Source organism: Thalia democratica, chromosome 8 (assembly GCF_965202585.1).
Source record: "Thalia democratica chromosome 8, ktThaDemo2.hap1.1, whole genome shotgun sequence".
Taxonomy (NCBI): Eukaryota; Metazoa; Chordata; class Thaliacea; order Salpida; family Salpidae; genus Thalia; species Thalia democratica.
The window spans coordinates 6,551,627-6,572,351 of record NC_139172.1 but is presented as its reverse complement, the minus strand read 5'-3'; the positions used below and the strand labels follow the sequence as shown (position 1 = coordinate 6,572,351).

At 25.0% G+C, this 20,725-nt stretch overlaps 1 pseudogene across 1 annotated transcript; it reads left to right on the top strand.

Moving 5' to 3' along the window:
- Nucleotides 1-355: 355 nt before the first annotated feature.
- LOC145842840 (polyubiquitin-like) lies at nucleotides 356-15,975 on the top strand (annotated as a pseudogene). The gene is made up of 8 exons (XR_014370220.1): nucleotides 356-510; nucleotides 2,410-2,637; nucleotides 2,869-3,120; nucleotides 3,369-3,596; nucleotides 3,845-4,072; nucleotides 4,329-4,556; nucleotides 5,041-5,268; nucleotides 15,524-15,975. The product of XR_014370220.1 is annotated as a polyubiquitin-like (transcript).
- The last annotated feature ends 4,750 nt before the right edge of the window (nucleotides 15,976-20,725 follow it).

The window sequence follows — 20,725 nt, the reverse complement described above, 5'->3', positions numbered from 1 at the left end:
CCCAGATCAATTGGGCGTATCAATTTTATTTAAATGGAATTTATTTTGATAAAAAAATTATTGTTGTTGAATACTTGATAGTTTATATATATACAAAATCAGTTTCTGGAGAACTTAAGATAGTAAATACTTTAAAATCAAAATCTAAACTTAATTATAATCATAAAAAAAACGGTGAATCTGATTTGTTATAACTAATATATAGGAAAAGTTACCTTTGAACATTTATTTCAGTTTAAATAAAAACATTAGATAATAGAGTAGTTTTGTTTCTGTAATCATAGTGTAGTGTTTAACCATAAATTATTGTTTTAAAATTATTTTCTTAAAAATAAATTAAATTTTTTTAGTATAATTTATAAAGTTGTCGAATTTAAATATCTGTTGTTTGCAAATTGTTATTGAACATGCAAATTTTTGTTAAAACACTGACTGGTATAACCATCACTTTAGAAGTTGAGGCTTCAGACACCATTGAGAATGTCAAGGCTAAAATCCAAGACAAGGAAGGTTTGTTAAACTTTTAAATTGAAAGCAGTTGAAACTTAATATTTACAGCTGATGGTAGTTAAATTCTTAGCATACTGAAAAATCTAAAAACAATTAAGTCCATTAGTTTTTCATAATTGAATTGCTCTAACTCAAGACCTTAAAGTATTAAGGAAGTAAGGGGTATATCATTTTTAAAAGTTGTTCTAAATTTTTAAATAGAGTTATAAGCTACCAGTTGTTATTTCAGTTTAGAAAAATTTAATGTAGTTTCACCAAATAATAAATCAAAGAAAGTATAATATGTTCTTAATGAGAGGTGCAAACTAAAAATTAAGTATAGATTATATATTTAAAAATATATCTCTTTCAGTTAATGTATTATTTACTATTATAATTGTTTAGAAATTCTCAGTCTAATATTAAATAAGTTTTAAACAACTATAAGTAAACAGATTTTTTCTCTCATTTCTGTATTAAATGAAACAAAAAAAAATCTTTTGATTTTGGTCTAATTTTTTTTTAAATATTTTTTTTTTCATAGCTGGTTTCCTACAACTTGTTTCTATATTAAAAAACAAGAATCCTAAGAATTTGAAATAAATACTGTAATGATATTAACATCTCATTTTTGTATTTTAAAGTGGAGGTTGTAAACTGTTTTACGCAGACTTTGTGACGAGCTTCCAGTATTAAAAAAACAAACATATTTTTATAAAAAAACAAACATTTTTTTATATAAGGAGTAAAACTTCCTTTGAATTAATATAAAATCAGCGCGTTTTCTTAAAAGAGTGAGTTCTAAAAACCATCGGTCACTAAACATTGTTAAACTGTGGGAAGTAACGTCGTAGAGAATCTATTCACTCAAGATTTTAAAATCAATAGTTGCTATCGACGCATAAGGGACTAAGAGTTCGGAAATTCACTACGATTGTGGGGTGATAGTTAGTATAATTCGAAGAAACTGTTAGTTTTGTAACTATTGTATTATTTTTTTAATCACGTGTTGTAGTTTTTGCATGCACTTATTTCTCTTATAATTTTGTAAATAAATTTCACAACTAAAAAAGAAATATATTTTAGCTTAAACCTACTTTATTAAAATCGTATATGTCGAAACATCATAATAAGAATAAGGATACTTATAAACCGTTATCTTTACAACAAATCACCACGCGCTCCAAAAAGAAGAAAATGGATACCAGGGCAGATACAGCAGCTCACAATACCTTTAAAAAGTGAAGAATATAGATTTTTAGTAAATATTTTAAGTTATAAGAAAATTAGCCGTGAGATTTTTTTTCTATATGGTTGTATCAAATTTTTTTTTACAAAACTGATTATATCTCTAAAGTAAAGTGTCTAATGTTTAAAAAAAAATTAAATGTTTTTTAACAAAATTAAATATTTACTACAAAAATATTGTTAGTATAAAGAAGTTGTATGTTTTGCATCTTTAAATCCATTTAAATATTAAATTCTAATTGAATTAACGTAATATAAAGTAAATATATCAGACTTGTTTTATTTAAAAAAAAAATAGAACTTCAGTATTTAATTATTTATGTGTTCATATTAGTTGATGTACAAAACCTCCTATATGCAAGTAAATAGTATAAATTTTAGTACTCAAGTTTAATATGTTAAAAGTCTGAATTTTATAGCTTCTGAAAGCTACATATAATGTTAACAATTAAAAATAGAATTTGTTGTTTTGATAAAAACACAAAAGTGTTCTTTTCATCTACGTTAATTTTTGTAAAACATAAGTTTTAAGTGTACCAATAATATATATAAAACTTTATTAAAAAAAATATTTGATAATCTTGAGTTCTGCAACAATTTTATAAAGTAGTAAAGTTTTCATGACACAACTTGCTAATTAATTCTAAACTAAATAGCTTAACATAAATACAGGTATCCCACCAGACCAGCAACGTTTGATCTTTGCTGGAAAACAATTGGAAGATGGAAGGACCTTGTCTGACTACAATATCCAAAAAGAGTCCACTCTTCATTTGGTTTTGAGACTTCGTGGTGGAATGCAAATATTTGTGAAAACAATGACTGGCAAAACCATCACTTTGGAAGTTGAAGCTTCTGATACTATTGAAAATGTCAAAGCTAAGATCAAAGACAAAGAAGGTTTGTAAAAGTTGAAATTTAAAGTGAAAACAAAAAGCTTTAATGATCTGAAAAGTTAAGAATCAATTTTATGTGTTCAATTAGCTTTTTTAAGTAAGCTGACTCTAACTTGTTAAAATTAAGGCATAACTTGTTCAACTAGATAAGATCTAAAATAGATGTTTTACTCTATATAAAAAATTTCTTAAAAATCGAATATTTAATATATATATAGAACTTATTCAATTCAAGATGTATAATTATAACATTTTATTGGTATTCCACCAGACCAGCAACGTTTGATCTTTGCTGGTAAGCAATTGGAAGATGGAAGGACTTTGTCTGACTACAACATCCAGAAAGAGTCCACTCTTCATTTGGTGTTGAGACTTCGTGGTGGAATGCAAATATTTGTGAAAACCTTGACTGGCAAAACCATCACTTTGGAAGTTGAAGCTTCAGACACCATTGAAAATGTCAAGGCTAAGATCCAAGACAAAGAAGGTTTGTAAAAGTTAAGTTTGAAATTAGAAGCAATTAATTTTAAACCTTTTCTAAACAAGGAAATGTGAAGGTGTAAAATAAGCTTTGTTAAAAGCATACACTAATTTAGAAGTTAATAACAAATCTCCTTCTATTACAAACCTCATAAAAATATGTCTTAATGTCTGAGTAATAGTAAAATACTCAATGGTCTAAATTTTTATTTAAAAATAAAATGTTCAAAGAATAAGATACTCTTTATTTAACAGGTATCCCACCAGACCAGCAACGTTTGATCTTTGCTGGTAAGCAATTGGAAGATGGAAGGACTTTGTCTGACTACAACATCCAGAAAGAGTCCACTCTTCATTTGGTGTTGAGACTTCGTGGTGGAATGCAAATATTTGTGAAAACCTTGACTGGCAAAACCATCACTTTAGAAGTTGAAGCTTCAGACACCATCGAAAATGTCAAGGCTAAGATCCAAGACAAAGAAGGTTTGTAACAGTTTACTTTCAATAGTAATTAAGTTGAAAGCTTTTAAGAATTAAGAAACAGTTTTATGTGTTCATTAATTGTCAAGGAAACTGACTCTAATTTCTATTCGAAACTTAACTCGTTCAACTAGAAATCTATAAGATGAATGTTTAACAATATCCAAGAGATAACTTAAACACTGAACATTTTGTAAAAATGTACATAGCTGAAACAATTCGAGATATATAATTACTATTTTATTTAATAGGTATCCCACCAGACCAGCAACGTTTGATCTTTGCTGGAAAACAATTGGAAGATGGCAGGACCTTGTCTGATTACAACATCCAGAAAGAGTCCACTCTTCATTTGGTTTTGAGACTTCGTGGTGGAATGCAAATATTTGTGAAAACATTGACTGGCAAAACCATCACTTTAGAAGTTGAAGCTTCTGATACCATTGAAAATGTCAAAGCTAAGATCCAAGACAAAGAATGTTTGTAAAAATTATATATTACTTAATCGTGTAAGCTAATAAAATTAAAAAGAATATTAAATATTTTAATGAAAAAGGTCAAATAAAATAATAATATATAAAAAATAAAGTTTTTAACAAAGTTAGTACTTTAGAATTTTCACATTAAAAAACGTATTTTAGTAAATATTTTTAACCTCTAAGTTAAATCTAAAAATATTGCCAATATAAGCTAAGATGTTTCGACAACTATAATACCAATTCTCTTATATCATAGGTATCCCACCAGACCAGCAACGTTTGATCTTTGCTGGTAAGCCATTGGAAGATGGAAGGACTTTGTCTGATTACAACATCCAGAAAGAGTCCACTCTTCATTTGGTGTTGAGACTTCGTGGTGGAATGCAAATATTTGTGAAAACATTGACTGGCAAAACCATCACTTTAGAAGTTGACGCTTCAGATACCATTGAAAATGTCAAGGCTAAGATCCAAGACAAAGAAGGTTTGTATTGTATTTTATCTGTAAATTGTAGTATAAACTTATCTAAAATCGGAATTATTAGCCTTAAATAAGTAGCATACCATTTTAAAAAGTTAGTATATTTTTGAGGCCTCGCTTGTATTAATAGTAAAAGTAAAACGAAATTAGTTAAATAATATCACAGTCTTGAAAAGATAATCCTTAAAAAGCACTACTGCTTAATGATCTTTGTTAATGATTATAATATTTTAAGTAGTATTTATTGGATGTATTAAATAAAAAAAAAAGTTTTGAGCAGGGTTTTTCTATGATAAGTATTAAAAGCTTTGAAAATAAATTGAAAAAATATTTTTCACAATTATACTAACCTAACCCTGAGAAAATTTACGTTTATAATCTGCTTTTTTTTTTAGCTTCTAACATGTAATAATTGTGTAAAGATTTGAGGAATTTTTAAACTCTTTTATGTAAAACAACAACTCATTACTTGATTTCAATGTTTTAGGTATCCCACCAGACCAGCAACGTTTGATCTTTGCTGGTAAGCCATTGGAAGGTGGAAGGACTTTGTCTGATTACAACATCCAGAAAGAGTCCACTCTTCATTTGGTGTTGAGACTTCGTGGTGGAATGTAAATATTTTTGGAAACATTGACTGGCAAAGCCATCACTTTAGAAGTTGACGCTTCAGATACCATTGAAAATGTCAAGGCTAAGATCCAAGACAAAGAAGGTTTGTATTGTATTTTATCTGTAAATTGTAGTATAAACTTATCTAAAATCGGAATTATTAGCCTTAAATAAGTAGCATACCATTTTAAAAAGTTAGTATATTTTTGAGGCCTCGCTTGTATTAATAGTAAAAGTAAAACGAAATTACTTAAATAATATCACAGTTTTGAAAAGATAATCCTTAAAAAGCACTACTGCTTAATGATCTTTGTTAATGATTATAATATTTTAAGTAGTATTTATTGGATGTATTAAACAAAAAAAAAGTTGTGAGCAGGGTTTTTCTATGATAAGTATTAAAAGCTTTGAAAATAAACTGAAAAAATACTTTTCACAATTATACTAACCTAACCCCATAGTTGCCAGAATTTTTCTGCTATTTTTGCCCTCATTCAACTTGTATTGGAAAATTGACATATACAGATTTTTAACCGTTAAGTATCGCCCAAGAGCTAAGTTTGGCTTTTTTTGAATTTCAGTAAATGAATTAGTCTACAACTAAAACACTATACTATAGTGCTATTCTTATTAACTTTCAGTTTACGGAAAATAACTTCTTTATACTAAAATACTAAAAGAATAATTCTTGCAAACTTAAAGTACAAATTCCGGTATCATTCTTTAGCTGATTTGAAAGTTGCTTGCAGTTTTTTGTTCATACTTAAAATTTTCAAATGCAGAAGTCTATCAGTTAGGTTCGTGTTTTTTGAGTTCGCACAGTCGCTTAAATTTGCAAAATTTGAGTTCGCACTGCTGTTTAAGTTTGGATTTTAAATTTAAAATATTTGCTTAGTATGTAACTGTTTCAATTTTAAGTTATGTGAATTTGAGTTTAACATAAGCTTCAAAATATTATTTTTAATTGAGTAATTTTTTCTAATGTATTTAAATAAATATATAAAAACTTTAGAAAAAAACAAAACGTAAAACTTTTAAATGTACTTTAGGTCTAATCAAGAAAATAAATTTAATTCAAAACTTAAATTTTATATTTCTGTAAACTCAGTCTCGAAATAACAGTAATAAACACTTTTATTTAAAAAAAAGTAAATTATAAGATTGTTTTTCAATTTTTACTAAAAGACGATTCTTTTAAAAATCTTTAAATGAAATTGTACTTAATGCTTAGAATATGATTTTTTTTATAATTTACAGTAACTTCAAAATATGTAACCTTTTTGTAATAAATGTTGGTTTAAATTTTAACGATAACAATGGATAAAATCATTTTTTATTATTAATAGATTAATTTATAAAATACAATAATTAAGTATTGAACTCTAATATTTATATAGCTTTAGACTTTTACACAAAACACAAAATGAAATTTATTAAGTGTATTTAAAAAAAAGGTTGTTTATCAGTTTTATAATAAATATTAAAAAAAAACTCTTTAGTTTATTTAGTTTTCATATATTCCTACAGTGAACAGGATTTTTGGATAACCTTAGAAAAACAAATGATATCATTTCTAATAATTGGACGTGTACAAATTCGGTGCATTTACCAATAGGATACAGAAAACTTTTAAATGTAAAAAAATCATTAGTTTAAAGTTTAGTTTTTAAAGCTTAGCTAATTTAAGTGTTTTTTCCAATACTTGAAATATATTAAGTTATTTGTTGAATAAATTTGCGATAAATTAGCTAAAAAGAATATATTAAAAACTAAAGCTTTATCATAGTCAACATATAAAATTACAAACAATAAAAACAAATCAAAGCATTGCAGAAATTATTAATTGCAGAAATTGTAAATAGTTCACTGTCTAAAATCCAGCAAGACTATTTACATAACTAAAAAACACCTTAAAAAACATCTTATAAACAGTAAAACTTATTTTACAATAACTTTACAATATAAAACACCTAGAAGAACTTATTTCAAATTTTATGCTGGTCTTTTAATCTTTTTTGTTCATCATAATAATGAAAAACAAATGGATTAAAGCTATTAGAACTAAATTGCTTCTATTGGTACTTCTTAAAACTAAATTATAAAAATAATAGGTATTAATTTAAGCTTGATAATTAACTGTTTTATTTCATTATTTTAGGTATTGATTTGAAAAATTAATAAGAAATAGGTCAAAAAACATCATATAATCTACTGTGAAATTAAAAAGACTAATCAAATAGATTTAAGATATTTTCTACACTATTTATTCTTAAAAGGTAGTTTTCACATAAAAAGTAGAGCTTACTTTTGTAGTTTCAAAATTTCATTTCTATAAAAGCTTTTGTGATTAAATAATTATAAAATACTTTAAATTTGGTATAAAGAAAATTGATAAAAAGATACAGCTTAAAGTGCATTTTAAGATCAAAAATACTGAATATCAAAATGTTCTATTAAAAACAAAACTTCTAAGGTACAAGGTAAAAATTTCACTTAGTTTTAAGCATCTGAACGAAAATATCGGTTTAATAAAAACACAAATTAAATTTAAAAATATTTTGAAATGTTACATAAGCTTGGTTTATACAACTAATTTGTTTAAGCATTTCTAAAAAACTAGTAAATCAGTAAATCAACAAGACAAAAAAGTTTTAACAAAACCAACAATTCATAAGTTGACACACTGAATAAAAAACTGTTTACTATTTCTAAAATTTTTAATAAAGTTAGTATACTAAATTAGTAAATTTTTACATTTAAAGTAAAAAATAGACTAAATAGACTAAAACTAAATAAACTCTTATTTAATTAAAATAATCAGAAAAAAACATCAGTAATAATATTGTAGATTGTAAAGTTGGCTTAAAACATAAAGAAACTCTAAAGCAATTAAAACAAATTGCTTTAAACAGTAACTGTTTTTATTTTTAAGCCACGTAATTATTTATTTCTGATTGAAAATAACACTAAAATAGCACAAAACTACACGAAGGAGGAATTTTCTATTGAAACCATTAATTTTTAACATACATCACTTTAAAAAGTCAATTGCTACAGTATATAACTTTTAAAATGATTGTTCTTTTAATAAACATGACTATAAACAATAACCAGAAATTTATGTTTTTGTTCAAAATTAAATAAATTTAAAAGATCTAATAAAACAAAAAATATTTTTTGAACACATTTTAATTAAAAAACAAGTAGTTTATATAACTACTAAAGTTGTTTTACAAAACAGTAAGTGAAAAAACTATTAGTTCTATAACTTCAAAAAACACAAGAACAACATTTTGTGAACATATTTAACACAACTAAATTTACTTAAGTGCAAAATTTGTTACATAAAACTGTTAGTAATAAAAAAATAAATATACACTGAACTAATTAAAAATTAAAAGAGTTATATTTTTTTTTTATTAATCTGAAAAAACATTTAGAACAAATTACTTCAAGTTACCCTAGCAGTGAAGTATGTTATTTTTAATGTATAATAATTAAAATTGCAAACAATTAGGAAATGAAATAACTGGCATATAACAAACATTTATTTATTTATAGTTACAGAACATATACCTTTATATATATTTATTTAAAACTTATTTAAAACTTTTCTTCTAGTTCAAATGTTTATCTAAATCATTTAATTTTTTATCATTGTAAATTTAAAATTTTTAAATATTTTAAAAATTATTGTGCTCTCAATTTTAAACAGTTATATTTCAAAATTTGTTTAATAAATTAAATAAACAGTAAATAAACAACATAAAATTTAGTTAAAAATCTACAAAGTAAGATCGAGCTATACATTGTTTTAAAATTCTTTAGAATCTATTTAACTTCAATTCAACTGATACAGTATTCATGAAGTAATACTTAAGTTAACCAAAAATAAAAATTACAGTTCTTTTGATCAGAAAGTTGTATTACATGACATAAAGCAAGAGCAAATTGTAACAAAAATAAAGCACTTTGAGTATTTTTAATCTCTAATGTTTACTTAAACTTGGATTAGCATTCTAATAAAAATTTTTATACAAAAGTTTTAAAGTTTGTTGATTTTTGAGTAAATTTATATCTAAGTTTAATTGATAATTTTATGTTTTTCTTCATTGCAAAAAAAAATTTTTAATTCAAGGTTTTTTACTTAAGAACATAAGAAAAGTTGTGTAAATTTGTTAAAACTTTTAAATATAACTACAAAAGCTTTGTTTTACATATGTTTGTATTTGAAACTTTTTATAGAGAAGTAGAATTTCAAAAACTTGTTTATCACTCAAAAATATTTTTTGAATATTTGAAAATCCATTGTAGTTAAATATAATATTATTATACATTTTAAAACGAAGAGTTAGAAAAACAATATAGATATTATGAAGTGGAAAAATAGGAATCATACTTTTATTTAAGTTGAAAAAAAACTTTAGAAAGGTAAAAATCTTTTTTTTAACTAACTTAAAGACCAAAGTATCTTTTTAATTAGGGAACATGGTCTAAAAATAAATAAATAGATAAATTACAAACACTGATGAGTTATATAGAATAAATGAAATATTAAAACAAAAACTAACTTAAAGAGATGAGTGCTCCTGGGACAATTAAAATCCTACTTTTTTTACAACTTTGACAGGCACTATCAAATTGAAAAATTCTCTTGAAATCTTAACTAACTTTTTGCGGTTGGCTTTACTAAAATCAGTGCTTCAAGTGATATAAATTCCTGTTTAGTCAAAAAAATTTTCTAAAATAGGTTGAACTAGAACAAACACATTTAATACTAAACAAAAAATATAATTAAAAGTAGAAAGCTATAAAATTTATTCAAGTATAAAACATTAAAAATTGATTAATTTGTACAAATATTTCAATTAAAAAGTTGAACAAAAAATAAAAAACAACTTTCATACAAATACACTTTATCAAACTTAATAGATTACTAGAAATAATTGTATATTTACTGATAATACTTTTATCATGTTTATAAAATGTTCGAATATAATTTAATTAGATTTAAATTGCTTTAATATGCAAAAAAATGTACGTGTAGTATATTATTCTTAATTATTTTTAATAATAAATTTTAAATTAAATTAAAAACTTAATATTAAACATTCTTATTAAATGAAAACTGTGGACTTAAATACTTTGGAAGAAACAATATCTCAGTAAAATAAAATTATATAAGTATTGAATATATAAATATCTCATTTGTGGCCTGTGAATAAAATTAAACTATGTAAGCTTAAATGTAGCAAATTTTTCCTTTAAAAAAAAGAAAAAGAAGTTGAAAAAACCTAAAATTTTTATCAAAATTAAGGCCAACATCAACTGCTAAAAAATACTTTAGAAGCTTTTATATAAAAACTTTTTTAGGTTTTTCGATTTCTTTGGTTTAGTGTTAAAAAATGTCAGAATTCTTTAAAAAATTGAAAAAAAAGTATATATTTTCTCAATTTAAAACTTATAATCTTTTGAAAATTTCATTGATGATTTATGGTAATATACTACAAAGTATTTTTAAAAGAGAATATTTCAACTGCTTGGTGCTAAAATATCTTCATTTTTTTATGTTTAAGCAAATGTGATAAAAATTCTATGTACAATTTTACAAAATAAAGCAATCATTAGGAAATTAACTAATTTTAGGTTTATACAAGCAACATCCTGATGCCTATTTGCACTTTTTTTTTTTTGAAAAAATATCAAATAAAAAAAATTAAGTTAAAAATTTTAAGTTTTTAAATAACTTATTGTATTTTCCAATACTATTTCAACAAAGTTTAAGAAAAATGCTAAAAAAGTTTCTCTAAATTAGTCTTACAGAAATTTTTCTCTAACATTCTGCAAGAAAATTTTGTCAAAACTATTAAGAATTCGAAGTAGTTTTCAAACTGTAGAGGCAAAAACTAGTTGGATTTAAACTTACATAACTTCTTAAACACTTCAAGCAGAAAAACAACAAAACCAATTTTAAAACAAAAAGAATCAAACTTTGTTAAACTATGTTTCAAAATTTGTAGAATTTTTTTTTAGCAAGATTATTTTATTATAACTAATGGCCGCTTTAACCCCTTTTCAGCTTACTGTGTTCCGGTAAAGTTTATACAAAATGATAATATTTTAGAAAACAAGAATGCATAATCTAGCCCATTTATGAAAAAAATAATGAATAAAACCTGTTATTGAAGTTTTAAATGAATATCTATGAAAACTACATGCTAATAGTAGAGCAGTATGAAAATTATTTTAGTTATTTTTTAAATCAAGAAATGCAAACAAATTTTAATAAAAGTATCAAGGGCATAGGAGGGTTAACACTTTTTTCACATTTTGATCTTATTTTATTGAGTTTTTAAGCTACAAGATGGTTTTTACTGGTTTTAATAATAAAAAAAAATTTGAGATATATCAGGTCAAAGTGGGAGGCAACAATAGGTTCCTTTAGGGAGGGGCAAACTAAAACAGCAAAAAAAAAAGACTACTTCACTAAAAATCTATATTCTCCTACGTTTTTTGAGATAAATACCTCAAACTTTCAGGATATGTTGTTTAAAGTACTTCAAAACTTTGTCAGAAAGAATGTTTTAAAAATTAAAAAAATAATATTATAAAAAAATAAATAAAAAACAAACAGCTTTTTTTTTGTTTTTTTGTCACAAATTATCTATTTTTATTTGTTTAAAATCTCTTCCGACACAATTTTTTAAAAATTGCAAGGAGCATATTCTGAAAGTTTGTGGCATTTATCTCGAAAAACGTAGAAGAACATAGATTTTTAGTGAAGTAGTCTTTTTTGCTGTTTTACTTTGCCCCTCCCAAAAGGAACCTATTGTTGCTGTCCAATATGACCTGCTATATCTCAAAAAGTAATTTTAATTTTTTAAATTTGTAAAAAGCAACTTGGAGCTTAGTTAAAATTCAATATTATAAGACTAAATTGTAAAAATGGTGATCTACATCCCTATGCCTTTAATATGTTTTTAATTGTTATTCAAAATTTTTGGTAGGATAATTAATTAAAACTAATTTTTTTCAAATGTTGGCTAGTATTAGCATGGTATTTAAGACTTAAATCTCTTCTTAAAATATCTACACCATTACTTGGTATGAACTAGAAACATCAGGCATAATCCAGTCTATTAGTAAAATCATATTCTATATTTAATAGATAAGTCTTATTTATGTAAAGCAATAATCAACTACTTTACCTTTAAACTCAGGAACATATTTCCATTTAGAAGTGTATTTTTGTTTATTCTTCCTAGTAGGTGCTTCAATTTTGACAGCTATCATTTTTAACCAGCTGTGACAAATAAATGTTTTAGTGCTTTATATTAAATAGGCTGTTATAAAGTTAACTATCATAAAATAACAAATAATATTTTTTTAGTATTTTGGATTAAATAAATATTGGGAATCATAATTGTACATATTTTTTTAGTAATATTGTTACCTTTTTAAAATTAATCAATTAACTTAAATGCCTATTTCAATATTTTGTTTTTAATTTTATTTTACTTCCATTTATTTGGTCAAACTTTTTTTTTCAAATTTGTTAACAACAACTGAGGATCTCCTATATGCAAATATAGGAGTAAAACATTGTTTTGTTAGTAATAAGCTATTAAAATAAATATTATTATTTTTTCCTTACTTAATACTTAATAAAAATTCATTAGTTAGTTAGATAGATGTTTTTCCTACTTTTTAAACAACTTACAAATGTATACTTTGCTTTTAACTATTCTAAGTACTAAGTTAATGTAATTATAATTTAGCTCAGTTAATAATAATCAGAATTGCCACTCTTTGAGACAAAATAGTCAGTCTGTGTTACCTCAGACTAGTTAGAGTTTATAATTAAATAGAAACAAAACATTTTTGTTATAAAATTTTTGATTAAAAATAATACTAATTAAGTTTAAATACGAAAAGATACCTAAATAATTACAGAAGAATTTAAAAAATCAATATTTGTAAGAAATAAGAAATAATTAAGGCATAAAAACTGGTATGAGATACTTAAAGGATATCAGCACTAGCATGAGATTTCAAAAAAAGTTCATACTAGCCTAAGAGTGCCACACACAGTATGTATCTGAAACTTTTTTTTAACTGAATATATCTTAAAAGTTAATTGAAACTGTTTTTAGTTGTATAAAATATCTTAGTATAGACTTGATGGATGATACTATAAGAAAACTAATCTACTGATGTTTTTTACATGATACAAACAAACTTTAAAACTGAAACATTAATTTTTAGCACAAACATTTTATCTAAAGTCCACCACAAAAGTTAAAGTACATTTTCATTGACTATTTGAATGCTTTAAAAGCCATAACTTGACTTGTTTGCTCATATATTGTAGGATATGGGAAATGTGAGCTGAAAACTTTTTTAATGAAGCAAATCCATCAAATTTTATAATGAATATTTTATTAAAACTGTTCTTAATGATTAAAATTCTGTTCTTAAGATGATTAAGATCAATTATTTAAGTATTATTTTGTTATACTTATTACACAAAACTTATTTTAATTTTTTTTGGATTATTTTACATAATACTTGATTAATTGTTTTTAGTGAATAAAAGACATTGTTTAGTTTTGATTTAAACACAGCTGTTTTTCGAAAAATATGTACACTTCTAAACTTAAGCTATAATATCATAACTTCTAGAATTCTTGTAAAACATAATTTATCAAAACCAAAATTGTAACAAAACTATTTATCAAATAACAGAAGAACTTATTTAAGAAATCAAAGAAGAGCTAAAAAGAGTAAATAAAATGATAAATATTAAAAAGAAAACATTATATAACTGTTAAGTGCTAAAATAATAGGTAAAGTGTTTTTTACTAGTCTAAAGTCATTTAGATAATTCTTGAATAATTAATAAGTATACAGTTAAAATATTTAGTTGCTACAAAAGGAGAGTCTTCAAAGATATTTTTAATAAGAGTTAGCTTATAAAACTGGACTAATTTAATAACACAGGTTAACCAATTTCATCATTTCAATGGTTAACACAATTATGCACATTTGTAGGCTACTTTGTATATGGCTCCTATACAAACAGTCCTAGACTTTATAATGCAAGACATAATTAAATTAAAATTTGCAGATAGATTGTTACAAGAAATCTTTTTTACCAATTTCATTAAGACTCAATCTGTTGTTTTTTTTTTGAGTAAAGAGTGACCAGCAAAAATGTGCAAAAATTAAGTCAAAGAGACATTTCTAAAAACTAAAAAAAATGTTAAACCTTATTTTTGTTTTTGAAAAAATGATAAACTTATGTTTGAATAAATAGTAATTTGAATATAGTAATGTTTTGGTTATAAACTATATTACTTGAATGAAATCATAAAATTTGAAATTTAAATAAGGCATTTGAAAATTCATTATAACATTCAACATATAAAAGAGAATACAAAAATTTAAATAAAAAGAAAACTTTTTGATAAAAATCTTTAAGTATTCTAAGACTTTAATCACAATTTATTATTTTATTTCTAGGATATTTTAATTTTTTATGGTAGACAACCATCAGATTTACTCCACCCTCCTCTATTTTGCTACTTAACATTAAATTGAACACTTTGTAAATTTAAAAATTTGTATATTTAGTGTAATTAAGGATTTGGCAATGTTTCATAAACAGCTTACTAAGCTTACTATTTTGCTGAAAGTCTTATTTCGTCTTATTTTCGTAAACCAATATAAAAAAGTTTAAATAAGTTTAAATTAACATTTAAATAAGTTATTTAATTTTCTATCTGAAAAAATGAAAAATATATATAACTAATTGAAATTTTAAAACATACTAAAAATTAGCTTTTTAATACTGATGATTTTTTTAATAAAAGTTATGAGCATGAGCATTTTTTAAATATTTCCAAATTTACTTTATTTGAAGAGCAGTGTTCCTTTAGAACCTTATACAATGATTTAACTTGTCACAGTTTAAATTTATTATTTTAAACCTTACAACTTGTAGTTACAAGCATTGTTACTACAGTTTATAAACTTTGATAAATTATTTTTCAAAATGTTTTGTATAACGGGATTCCCCTTTTCGTGACGCCCCTTAAGGCCGTTCTGCTACAAAAATAAAAATTTAGGTTAAAAGAGGTTTATGCTAAGCTAACAGCTATTGTGGAAAATAGCTCATTTTTTAACCAATTTTCCGCGTTTCAGCTACATTTGGCTTCTATGCCTAACCCTGAGAAAATTTACGTTTATAATCTGCTTTTTTTAAAACTTCTAACATGTAATAATTGTGTAAAGATTTGAGGAATTTTTAAACTCTTTTATGTAAAACAACAACTCATTACTTGATTTCAATGTTGTAGGTATCCCACCAGACCAGCAACGTTTGATCTTTGCTGGTAAGCCATTGGAAGATGGAAGGACTTTGTCTGATTACAACATCCAGAAAGAGTCCACTCTTCATTTTGTGTTGAGACTTCGTGGTGGAATGCATGTAATTGTTAAAATAAACGACCAAACAAGAAATAAGGTCGAGTATATTTCTGTAGAAATTGGACAAGGAGACCGTGTTGAAGTACTAAAGTCCAAAATTGAGAAGTCCAACAGTGACTACCCAGCGAACACTCAAAAGCTGATCTGTGAAAGGTCCAGTGCAATTTTATCTGATGGAAGAACTTTGTTCGAATATGGTGTTGGGCCTCTTTCAACCGTAGTATTAGACAAATACGAGAGCACCAACTTCAAGGTCACGAGCCAATCTGATCTTAATAGACTACATAAGAGTAAAAGAAGTTGTATTCCTAAAAAATTCTAAAAAAACACCAATACAGATTCCGATTTGTTTCCAATGCTGTACGATTACAAAATAACAGTTAACGCTTATAAATTGAACAAAACTAGCTTTAACTTGTTTTTGGTGAGAAAAGTTTTTGTTATAGGGCAAAACTACTAGAAATTTAAAAAATATTTCATAAAATAATAGTAAAATGTAACTATGAAGTTTTAATATGTAAAATTCTTACTATTATTTAATATAAGATATTAGTGATAAGATTAATTACTTTACACTAAAATATACTTTTTGTTATTTATAATACGAGCTGTTTTTTGAACTAGTTTCGAACTTAATACAATTTAAAGTCGATACTTAAAATATAAATAGTTGTAGCTGTTTAATCAATTTAAATATACCTAACTAGCTTTAATTTTGCAGCTTAGTTATAGGGCAAATGTTATTCGTACCAATTGAATAAAATTTATTTCTCTGTAAATATAAACTGCTATACTTGAATTAGTTGCAAAATTTTCATTACTATTTGCAAGTTACAAACTGTTTTTTGGTCGTATTATAATTCATTATGATAAACCAGAACATTCTAATTTAATTTAAAGAATTCCTTATAAACAATACTAGTTAGAGTACCCTAATTTAAGAGCATAAAACTGTTTTAATATTATGTTTTATACTAAAAATAGTTAAATTAAGAATGAAAGATGATGTTCTTAGATGTATAAATTTTATATTTTAAAATTCTACAAGTAAAATTAAACTATATTAGTTTATTAATTTTCTTATTATTCGTTTATTAAAAAAAGGATAAAAACTTATTAGAAGAGGAAAAACAACTAAAATACTATTAAACAAACCTTTTTCCAAAAAAAAAAAACAGTAAAGTTAAAAACGATTTAATACTGTGAAGTTTGCTAGGCTGATAAATTGTAATACATAAATATAAATGGCTGACTTTTTTTGATAACAATCTTTATAAGTTAAATTTTACGCGGTTTGTAAAAAAATATCAAATACAGTAATTTATCCCCTGAGTTCGCGCTTCAAATACAAGGCAAACGAGCTTAACGGGTAGTGCGTACTATACAAAAAATGTAATAAAAAAATGCATAACTGCTTTTTAAAAAGATTGTTGGTTCAATTTTACGTACCTAAGTTAGTTGGAATTTTTTTTATGCAATATCTAAACAAAAATAATATGAAATACTTAACTTTCAAAGTTTTTGTCATCTTTTTACAGCTGTTACTTTATAAGTTTGTAGTAATATATGCATAGTTTGTACAAACTTTAAAATTTTACTAAACTATTGATAACACAATACTTCGTGAAGTTTTAACTTATAAAAATTCGACACTAGAAAAACAAAAAGTTTTATTTTATGTAATAAAATGATAACTGAATAACTGAGGTTTTCTTTGAAACATTGTGCTTTTTATAATATAAAACTAAATGAGATTTAAAGTTTTATAAACATAAGATTTTTTTTATATACGAAGATTGAAAAGTACAAAAGTTATTTGTTAAAAACAAGTTATATCGTCAATCATCTAACTGTTTGTCAGGACTAGATGATTGAAAATCAAAATACTAGAGTTTTTAAAGCAGCTAGATTTTATGAAACTTAAATTGAAATGGCTCTGCTTTGAAAAAGAGTTAAGAGAAACTACCAGAACAAAATACTTATAAAATTGTTTAGGAAGCTATGGTTGACATCCTATATGTAGTAGTAAGTATAAGTAAGATCAGTAGTCGTCAAGCTAATCAAATTCTGTGTACACCAAGCTGAAAAAAATAAAATTGGTGCACCACAAGATCTATTTTTAATAAGCGCCGCTAGTGTTGGGACTACGTAAACACTTTTATTAGTGCATATTTTACCTTAAAAGTCATAACTCAGTTGGTATTTACATGTAAACCATTTAATAACTGGAGCTGAAATATTTTATTTGATCCTCTTTTTAACTGATCTCTCTACTTATATTACCTTATTTTGACAATGATATCTTAGTTATATGGCTTTGTCTTACATACTTATTAATTGAACACTTCTCCGAAATTACTACAAAATCTACAGTTCAGTATTCTTTAAATACTTTTATTAAAAATTAACTACATACTTAATCTAACTCTATGTATTTTTTGTACAATCTCAAGTTTCCGTGCACCCCAAAAAAAGTTTTGTGTACACTAGTGTGCATCAGTGTACACCTTGACGATCACTGTTTTAGTGTACAAATAGTTTATAGCGACTTAATAAAAACTACTTAATTTTTAAGATTTTTTATATGTGAAAATACTATATATCCTGGTTATACATGACTAGTTATGGGTAAGGTAAACAAAAAAAAGAAAAAGAATTTTCCGCCGGTTTAAAAGTTTGCACACCACTTACCTAAACGGTTTATTTATTACAAAGTATTGATATTTAAAGAGAAATAATAAACTTGACTTAAAATAAAAATAGTAAACACTAGTTATTGTTCAAATGTGTTTTAACTCGGTTTTAAATAAAATTGCTGCAAATAATTTATCTAGCAATTTAGACGTTAGGTGCAGGCGATTTACGTAAATGAGTTGGAAACTGAATAAACAAAAATTAAAATATGACAACTCTGCTTACAAAATAACTTTATTATAAGCAACAAAATTTTATTGAAACATCACTGGTACGTACAGTACTTCATAATTATTCTTATATTATTAATCATGCCAAATACAAAAATTAAACCTATAAATGCAGACAGATAAACTAATAAACAAAACTTTTAATTTTTTAAATTGAAAGTTATAATCAAATTTGTTGTTTTTTGTAGTAAAAAAACTTCAGTTAACTTTTTCTTGTGAGTTTAATTTTATTTCAGTTGATAAAAAGTATATAGTAGAAAAAGTAAGTTCAGTTAATCATTCAACACATTTGTGCTTACTACGAGTGTCTACGAGTGTGAAGTTAGCTTGATAGCGTTTTTTAAGAATTTTAATAAAATGTCCAAAATTTAGACCCAATTATTTTCCTTATCTTAATAGCTAGATAAAAACTTTTTTATTTTAGAGAGCGGTTTTTTGTCTTTGATATTGGGGCTTGACTTTTAGTGTGGGGTCCCTTAGAAAAAATGAGCTTTTTTATCAATTTTTATTTAGCTCTAACTTAAAAAAAAACATTACCATTTTTTTTTTAATATTCATATTTATTAGTAAATAAATCCTGTACAACACTTTTTTTTTCAACTGTTAATATTTTGTATTATTTAGCCTTATTCTAGATTTCCTAATTCCGAAATAAGGCCAAATAAAACAAAATATTAACAATAGAAAAAAAAAATTGTTTAACATTATTCACATATAAATATAAAAATTTAAAATACCAATTAATTTAACTTATTTTTTTGTTTTAAATTCGAGCTCAAGTAAAAATCGATAACAAAACTCATATATCGTACTGTTTGGCCTTATTCCGGAATTAGAAATTCTAGAATAAGGCTAAATAGTACAAAATATTAACAGTTGGAAAAAAAAAGTGTTGTACAGGATTTATTTACTAACAAATATGAATGTCAAAAAAAAAATTTTTTTTTTTTATTTAAATTAGAGCTAAGTAAAAATTGAGAGAAAAACTCATTTTTTTCTAAGGGACCCCACACTAAAAGTCAAGCCCCAATCCAATGAGTTATTTTTAATATTAAAACCAAAGAACCGCTCTCTAAAATAAAAAAAAAGTTTTTATCTAGCTATTAAGATAAGGAAAATAGTTGGGTCTAAATTTTGGACATTCTTTTAAAATTATTAAAAAACGTTATCAAGCTGACTTCACACTCGTGTGCTTACTTAGGTAATTAAAACAACTCAAGTTGTACAATCATAGTTTATTATAGACATTAAAAAAACCAACGTTCAGAAATGTGTTCAAAAGTCCTGGTTGCATCGGTTGAAGATAAATATCCAACGTGAGTCACATATTTTTATTTACCACATGTCACTGAATTCCATTGACAAAAAGTTTATTTTATCAATGAAGTTCAGTCACATGAAGTATATGGAAAAATTTACTCACAATCATCATCTGGTAAAATTTCAAAAACAACTTCTTTTTCATATTCCAATTGTTCGAATGTACATTCTGAAACAGAACTTACTTTAATCAGATATTCAATTTTTTCCCTGCACCATTTTTGTTTTAAATCTTCTTTTGCAAATTCAAATATACCAAGTTGAAAAGAAAATATGTAAGTGCCAGCCTGAAGCTTGAACTTTTGAATACACTCGTTTGTTATTTCTCCTGGGCACTGACAACGGTAATGATGTGTTTCGCCGGGCAGTTCGAGATTAACTTCAACTTTTCTTCTTGACTCGTCATCACCAGTTGTTACCTCCACGTTGATAGAAGAAAGTATGTCAAAAGTAAAAGAAAATAAATTGATCATTATAGCAGACGGTTCTACTACTTTTACTTTGTAGACGCATGGTGCTGCAAAAGTTTCTTTACCAGTTCGCTTCAATTTTATTTTTGATTGATAAGAAGATTTGTACATGCTCTTAGCGTGCAAGGCAGTTAGATCAACTTCTCTGTTTTCAAGCTGATCTGTGGTTATCCAAAATTCTCCCTTGTTTGGATCAGCTGTGGCAGTAAATGAAGGAGGTAAGTTTTTACTCGAAACACAATACTTTGCAATAACCCTCGGATCATAAAGTTTAAAAGCTTTGTGTTCTTCATTGTAACCCATCACAGAATAAGCATGACCAATTTTAACTTTTTCTTCTGGATCAATATCAAAAGGT